This window comes from Dermacentor variabilis, chromosome 7 (assembly GCF_050947875.1).
Source record: "Dermacentor variabilis isolate Ectoservices chromosome 7, ASM5094787v1, whole genome shotgun sequence".
Lineage (NCBI taxonomy): Eukaryota > Metazoa > Arthropoda > Arachnida > Ixodida > Ixodidae > Dermacentor > Dermacentor variabilis.
In genome coordinates this window covers 175,748,596-175,757,499 of record NC_134574.1, presented here as the reverse complement: position 1 = coordinate 175,757,499, position 8,904 = coordinate 175,748,596, and positions in this window count along the sequence as shown.

Sequence of the window (8,904 nt, the reverse complement as noted above, 5' to 3'; positions counted from 1 at the left end):
CGCTGACAGGTGTCACATGTCCTCACAAAGTGGTCTGCGTCCCGAAAACACCCTGGCCAATAGTACTCTTGCAAGAGACGGTCCTTGGTTTTCTTAACTCCTAGGTGTCCGGACCACGAACCCCCGTGCGACAAGCGCAACAGATCCTGACGGTAGCACTGAGGAACGATCAGCTGATCGAACTCCACTCCCCTGCGGTCTAGATACTTCCGGTACAGGACTCCACCTCTTTCCACAAAACGCGCATTTTTCCTGGCGATACCTTCCTTGACATTGCAGCGCACGTTTTCTAGGCTGCCATCCTTCTTTTGCTCGGCTATCAAAGCCGACCGGCTGACTTTTAGCAACCTATTAAGTCCGTCTGACGTAGGCGCGATGAGCAAATCTGCAGATAGCTCTTCTAACTTTCCCGTGTCGGGCATTTCCTCTCCAGTATCTGGTGCCTTTAACGCTACAGGCTCAATTTTATTCAGTTCGGGCGTGCTCTGAATATCAGCATGCTGCGCCTCTGACCCTTTCTCATTGTTCGACAACGTCGGCCCGGCAACTACCGCCTTTGCAGCGAGCTCCCGAACCTTCGATCTGGTTAAGGCCTGAACGCTAGCCTCACCAAACAAAAGCCCCTTCTCGCGCAGGAGGTGATCGGACCTGTTCGAAAATAGGTACGGGTACTGGGGGGGGGGCAGCATAGATGACACTGCCGCCTCCGTCTCAAGCGCTCCGAAAGGTCCTTCAATAAGCACTTTTGCTACGGGCAGACACACGCTGTGAGCTTCCACGGCTTGCTTGATCCATGCGCACTCGCCCGTGAACATATCGGGTTCTACGTAAGACGGGTGAACTACATCCATCGTAGCTGCGGAATCGCGAAGCACTCGGCACTCTTTCCCGTTCACGAGGAGGTCTCGCATGTAAGGCTCGAGAAGCTTCATATTCTCGTCAGTGCTGCATAATGACAAAAACACGACTTTTGTTTTTGTTTCCGGACACTGCGCCGAAAAGTGACCCGGCTTCTGACACGTATAACACACGCGCGCTTGCCTCGTCTCGAACCGCTTTCTGCGTTCGGCTTCGGCTGCCGCCGTCTCCTTAGGTTCGGTCGGACTGCTTTCACTCGCATCCGCACTACGTGTGTTCCCCCTTGCTCTCATGGGCGTGAACTTCGGCCTCTCAAACTTGGAGCCAAATTCACCCTTTTGACCGTCCTTAGTTCCGCGAGCCCGACGCGTCACAAACTCCTCGGCTAGCTCAGCGGCTTTAGCCACCGTACTAACGTCTGGCCTATCCAAGACCCAGTACCGCACGTTCTCAGGTAACCGACTATAAAACTGTTCCAGCCCGAAACACTGCACAACTTTCTCGTGGTCACCAAACGCTTTCTCTTCTTTGAGCCACTCCTGCATGTTTGACATTAGCCTGTAGGCAAACTCTGTATATGACTCACTTTTGCCTTTCTCATTTTCCCGAAACTTCCGACGGAACGCCTCCGCTGACAGCCTGTACTTCTTTAGCAGACTCGATTTCACTTTGTCGAAATCCTCTGCCTCCTCTCTCTTCAAGCGAGCGACTACGTCGGCCGCCTCGCCGGGTAACAAAGTGAGCAAGCGCTGTGGCCACGTTTCCCGAGAGAACCCCTGCTTCTCGCACGTTCGCTCAAAGTTAACCAGGAACAAACCAATGTCCTCTCCAAGCTTAAACGGCCGCATTAGGTCAGTCATCTTGAACGATACTCGTTCTCCTGCACCGTGTGCCTGACTTCCATTACGAGCGCGTTCCATCTCTACCTCGAGACGCTTCATTTCCAAAGCGTGTTGACGGTCGCGCTCTTGTTGCTCTCGCTCTTTCTGTTCTTTAAGTTCGCGCTCCTGTTTCTCTTTCTGTTCTTTAAGTTCGCGCTCCTGTTTCTCTTTCTGTTCTTTCAGTTCGCGCTCCTGTTTCTCTTTCTGTTCTTTAAGTTCGCGCTCCTGTTTCTCTTTCTGTTCTTTAAGTTCGCGCTCCTGTCTCTCTTTCTGTTCTTTAAGTTCGCGCTCCTGTTTCTCTTTTTGCTCTTTAAGTTCGCGCTCCTGTCTTTTTGCCCTCTCCTCAATAGTCTCAAGGCATTCCGACAGCTCGTCATCCTCAGCCTCTAACTCAAAAATAGCCCTTAGCAGTTCTGGTTTTCTGAGTTTGTCTGAGACATCCAGACCCAACTCTCTTGCAAGCTCCAGCAATTTCGGTTTGCGCAACGACTTCAAATCCATGGCTGCTCTGAATGCTGCTTTCTCTGCTGCCTACTATTGTCTTGCCGCAAACTAACCCGGCAGCAACGACAACCACAATTACCAGCTCTGTTTCTGACACTAACAAAAGCCTGGCAAAACTCAGAAGAAGAAAGTCCCGCACTCACCAAACCACGCAGCCAAGAATTCAGCGCAGTCGTTGCGCTGCAGGCAACCAGTCATCACACAGGGCTCGTTGCACTGCTCCCGGATGGTCGTTGTGCTGCTCAGCATACAGTCAACTGCATATCTTCGCTGCTGGCCTCCGTTGTCGCGATCTCACCGCTGACAACCAGCTGTTGGAATCTAAATGCTGACACCCGTTATTGCAATCGCACCGCTGGCACGAGTTGTTGCAAATGGGTCGCAAGTCCCAAGGGTAGCGTTGGCCTGGCGGCCTGGGGCACAACTGGAAGCATCCGAAGGTCCCGGCAAAGCAAGAGTCGACTGGTAACAGAACAACTTGTTTATTCTAGCATCGCAAAAGAGCGGCCGGTCAGGTCGACCGAAGACGTGGAGAGACGGGAGAGCACGTTACTCAACAGAAGAAATCGGAGCCTCTCTCGGCGTCTGGGAGCAGCTGCTCTTATACTCTCGGAGTCGAGGGGAAGAAGGAACGCCTCGGGATGAGGCCACGTGATGGCGGCGCTCGGGCACGTTGAGACTAGAAGGTGACGCATCCGCCGGGCCGGCGCCGCTCAGACCTCCTCGCTTCACATTTGGGGAGCTCCTCTCCTCGGCTGCCGCGCTTTGACAAGCGTGGGCACCAACATGCACACACACACACGCACACACGAAGACACGTGGCATTGGAACATGCCTGGACGCGCTTGGCGGGGAGGCGTAGCGGCGGCGCCGAACGGGCCAAAATGTCCGCCGCTTTGAACAAAGCCCCGGCGTCCGTTGCATCCGCGCCGGCTATACCGCGCGTTGTAGGCGAAACGTAACAACAGGAAGAATGTAGCAATAAATGGCTTCTACATGCAGTACCAGTACCGTTAGGCAGGATACCAGCAAACTATCGCAGGAGACGAAAGATCTGATCAAGAAACGCCAATGTATGAAAGCATCTAACCCTACAGCTAGAATAGAACTGGCAGAACTTTCGAAGTTAATCAACAAGCGTAAGACAGCCGACATAAGGAAGTATAATATGGATAGAATTGAACATGCTCTCAGGAGCGGAGGAAGCCTAAAAACAGTGAAGAAGAAACTAGGAATTGGCAAGAATCAGATGTATGCGTTAAGAGACAAAGCCGGCAATATCATTACTAATATGGATGAGATAGTTCAAGTGGCTGAGGAGTTCTATAGAGATTTATACAGTACCAGTGGCACCCACGACGATAATGGAAGAGAAAATAGTCTAGAGGAATTCGAAATACCGAAGGTAACGCCGGAAGAAGTAAAGAAAGCCTTAGGAGATATGCAAAGGGGGAAGGCAGCTGGGGAGGATCAGGTAACAGCAGATTTGTTGAAGGATGGTGGACAGATTGTTCTAGAGAAACTGGCCACCCTGTATACGCAATGCCTCATGACCTCGAGCGTACCGGAATCTTGGAAGAACGCTAACATAATCCTAATCCATAAGAAAGGGGACGCCAAAGACTTGAAAAATTATAGACCGATCAGCTTACTGTCCGTTGCCTACAAAGTATTTACTAAGGTAATTGCAAATAGAATCAGGAACACCTTAGACTTCTGTCAACCAAAGGACCAGGCAGGATTCCGTAAAGGCTACTCAACAATAGACCATATTCACACTATCAATCAAGTGATAGAGAAATGTGCAGAATATAACCAACCCTTATATATAGCTTTCATTGATTACGAGAAAGCGTTTGATTCAGTCGAAACCTCAGCAGTCATGGAGGCATTACGGAATCAGGGTGTAGATGAGCCATATGTAAAAATACTGGAAGATATCTATAGCGGCTCCACAGCCACCGTAGTGCTCCATAAAGCAAGCAACAAAATCTCAATAAAGAAAGGCGTCAGGCAGGGAGATACGATATCTCCAATGCTATTCACAGCGTGTTTACAGGAGGTATTCAGAGACCTGGATTGGGAAGAATTGGGGATAAAAGTTAATGGAGAATACCTTAGTAACTTGCGATTCGCTGATGATATTGCTTTGCTTAGTAACTCAGGGGACCAATTGCAATGCATGCTCACTGACCTGGAGAGGCAAAGCAGAAGAGTGGGTCTAAAAATTAATATGCAGAAAACTAAAGTAATGCTTAACAGTCTCGGGAGAGAACAGCAATTTACAATAGGCAGCGAGGCACTGGAAGTCGTAAGGGAATACATCTACTTAGGGCAGGTAGTGACGGCGGATCCGGATCATGAGACGGAAATAATCAGAAGAATAAGAATGGGCTGGAGTGCGTTTGGCAGGCATTCCCAAATCATGAACAGCAGGTTGCCGTTATCCCTCAAGAGAAAAGTATATAATAGCTGTGTCTTACCAGTACTCACCTACGGGGCAGAAACCTGGAGGCTTACGAAAAGGGTTCTACTCAAATTGAGGACGACACAACGAGCTATGGAAAGAAGAATGATAGGTGTAACGTTAAGGGATAAGAAAAGAGCAGATTGGGTGAGGGAACAAACGCGAGTTAATGACATCTTAGTTGAAATCAAGAAAAAGAAATGGGCATGGGCAGGACATGTAATGAGGAGGGAAGATAACCGATGGTCATTAAGGGTTACGGACTGGATCCCAAGGGAAGGGAAGCGTAGCAGGGGGCGGCAGAAAGTTAGGTGGGCGGATGAGATTAAGAAGTTTGCAGGGACGGCATGGCCACAATTAGTACATGACCGGGGTTGTTGGAGAAGTATGGGAGAGGCCTTTGCCCTGCAGTGGGCGTAACCAGGCTGATGATGATGATGATGACATGCAGTACCCTATCTTTACAATAAAGGGAAGCGGGCCTGCCCTGCGGCACTCCTGATTGAATTAGTGTAATGGCAACACGCTGTACTTGATTGCTTGGCACACCCGCCGTGGTTGCTCAGTGGCTATGGTGTTGGGCTGCTGAGCACGAGGTCGCGGGATCGAATCCCGGCCACGGCGGCCGCATTTCGATGGGGGCGAAATGCGAAAACACCCGTGTGCTTAGATTTAGGTGCACGTTAAAGAACCCCAGGTGGTCAAAATTTCCGGAGTCCTCCACTACGGCGTGCCTCATAATCAGAAAGTGGTTTTGGCACGTAAAACCCCAAATATTATTATTGATTGCTTGGCACCTGCATACCGTCGCGGCACGAAAATTTGGCGGCTATTGCGCAAGTCTACTTCAAGCCGTGCTCGGCAAGCGCCGTTACAAGAGTTGTCGCGCTGCACGTGTCATACCAATTTTTCTATCCAGCAGCATAGTGCGACGACTCGAGCATCTCATAATTAGGGTAGTGCGACTTGTCCATTAAACGTTTTGCGCCCTCTCAACGCGCACGTTGAGCTATGTATCGCTTGTCGATTAGATGTTCCACCACGCAAGCTTGCCGAGAAACCGCGAGGCGTGACCGCTCCGCTTGTGGCTCCACTGGTGCAGCATGGTCCGCAGAAGCAATGTTGCGGCAAACCAGAAGATGCGCGTCGCTTCCGTCTTTAGTGCTCAAGATACAAAACTGCAAGGCATGCAAATACTGACAGCATATTTAATGCTATTAGGGCTACGACCCCCATTCGTCCTTAAAGCCCATGGCCAACATCATGACTTGAGAGAAAAGCGCTTGCCACTCTAAAGGTTTTCTTAGAGGACATTAATATCTTAGGTTTATATTAAATCTTAGGGGTCCTCTGAAAAAAATGGGTGGTGTAAGTCAAAGCTTCTCACGTGTCAAATAGTTTTGGCTTATATGCAGTACTTACCATACATTGCTGGTGAAGCAGCGCACTGACACGGACGCAGTGAAGACACACAAGAAAAGACGACACTCGCTGCTACGACAGAAAAGACGACACTTGCAGCGAGTGTCGTCTTTTCTTGTGTGTCTTCAATGCGTCCGTGTCAGTGCGCTGCTTCTCCAGCAAGGTATGATGATTACTCACCGACTAGCCCAACTTTCCACATTATTGTAGTACTTACGTTTTCTGCACTCGTTTGCAAAATTGCGCCTCTGCATATGTGTTCTCGGACAACTAAAAGTAACATACTTGTGTTTCGTTATGCAACTACGCATGCGTATTTCCTGCGGCTTCCCGGACTCGTGTGTTCATGCTACCTGGTTTTGTTGAGTGTTTTTCGCCAATTTTCGGAACTTGACTTTGTTTGCGAAGCGACAAGGAGTAGCCGGTGCCACCTAAAGGTGCCAACCTCCGATATTACATCGTGTTAGTAAACATAAAAAGAAGTAAGGCACCCAGTCGACCCTTCTGATCGGGAGTTGGTCGCCGTAATGCCAGCCGCCCGAGTGAGCATTTGCACGAAAGGACGACAAGCAGCGTCCATGCACGCACTCGTGTCGTCTCGCCAGCAGAAAGGAGACGTGCCCCGGTGGCACACAAATAGCGCCAAGTAGAAAACCCTCTCGCACCGTATAAAGGAACGTATGAAAATAATAGTTGGTTGTAACCCAATGCTAGCCTGCCAATGAATGCCAAACGTCTGGCCGAATGTCAGTGTTCGGCAGTGCACAATATGTTATAATCTGCGCATAAGTGTGCATACCACCACAATCGTGCTATGTAACGAAGAGTATTTACGTGACGTTTATGGACGTCACCATTTCAACACAATAAGTGAAGACATTATGTGGCGCGTTTTAGGTGACCGATCACACCGCGGCCCGCCCACATTCGCACACGGACAAGAATTTCCACACGGGCGCCTCACGTGCCTCGCAGATGCCGATGCCGACGAGGGGCATCCAGACGCCGTTGTTCATGAGCACGCAGTGGCGTCGGAAGCGAGCCGGACCGTCGTCGCCCGGCTGGCGGTCGCGCTCCGTGGGCTCGACGCTCATGCCGCGGTAGGCCTACTGCAAACGCTGCACGGTTCACGATGGCGATGATGATGATCTCAAAGTATTTCACATACAGGCTAAGCGGAAAAAATTTAGAAATCCATAATTCTGATGAACAAATTAAAGCCGTAAAATCCGAGACGATTCAGTAAACAGTCATTCCAATAGAACGTATTCAAGTTGCGTATCTTGCTTGCTTCTTTACCGGTGTCACACGAACATTTCTGATCGCAATCAAGCCCGATCCGGATCGCAATTATCGACTGCGATTGGCTGCCGCGCACAGCTTGCGCAATCACGACCGAGAAATTCGATCCGCATTGGACTTGATCGCGTTCAAAAGTGCGCAGTGGCACACCCGTATGATACACCATGCATGGCATGTGCCCATTACTGAGTATTGGCCAAGAAGCCGGCGGTTAAACGGAGGAGGGGAGATAAAACTTCAGCGAAAGTCTGTGTCAGGGTAAAATAGAAGATTTACCAAAGGTTAGACTAACTTTAGAGAACCCATTTTTTTTTCTTTTTTCAGAGGAAAACATCTGCTCCGAGAAAGGATAGATAAAACTCAATTTTGATGTTCGATTATCTGACATATCAATTAAATCGGTAAATTAACCAAGTATTCTCGGTATCTCACAAAGCAATTCGCAGATTGCCATGCACACGTTTCTGTGTCTAAAACCCAATGCAGACGCCTCAAAGGAGATATTAGCTGCAGGTATACTACAACTTTGATAAAGCATGATGGCATGTGAAATGATTGGGATTGACGCGACAGTTAGTGCGTAACTGCCACATTCTACGTAATATGAAAACCAGTGCGGAACAAGATAGTGTGAGCACACTAAGTAAAAGAACATGGGCATGCATGCCCATGAAAGGACTGCAACATGCACGTTACGCATGGCATTGCATCAGACCAATAGGCACTTATGCAATACATCGAAAAATTTAACTATATGCCTTTGTTTTACAGTGATTTTCTACACTCTTACGGCCCAAGAACAACCTTACGGCTTAGTTTCCACTTTGCAGACCCTTTTTCTGTGCCACCCCCGCCTCAGTGAACAAATTCAAGTTTTGCGGCAGGCTGCCTTTCGGTGATCTTGTGGCGACTCTGCCGTTAGATGATTGTCAATACAGGCAGCCTGAAGAATAGTCTTTATTTGTCTCACTTTGATAAATTAGTGCATTAGGAAGATAACCTGGTGATATACTGATGTGTATCTAAATGCAGCAGCTCAACACTACATGTGTTTCAGCCCTAATTTTTTCTTAGGTTTTCAACTGTACAAATGTGACTTCAATACTTGGGAACAACGCAAAAATACTGCACACGATTATACTGATTACGATTACGAAAAATATATACTGATGCCGATTACGAGAAATACTGCACACGATTACGCAAAAATACTGCACACGGCGCTCGTGTTATTTAGTCCTGTCCACTTTCTTTTTTTCCACGCTGCTACGAGCATTCACATAGATGTGATAAGCAGAGTTAGGGTAAACGTGTGGGACGCTCCGCGCAGTGTTATGTGCAGCCAACATGGCCGCACATGGAAAGCAAACACGAGCCTCAAGACGCGAGTTCCTCTCGCCGTCTGCATTTCTTGCGCTCGCAAAGGCTTCATTGCATTTGAAAAGAATCGACGCCTCTGGGAGCTTTCTG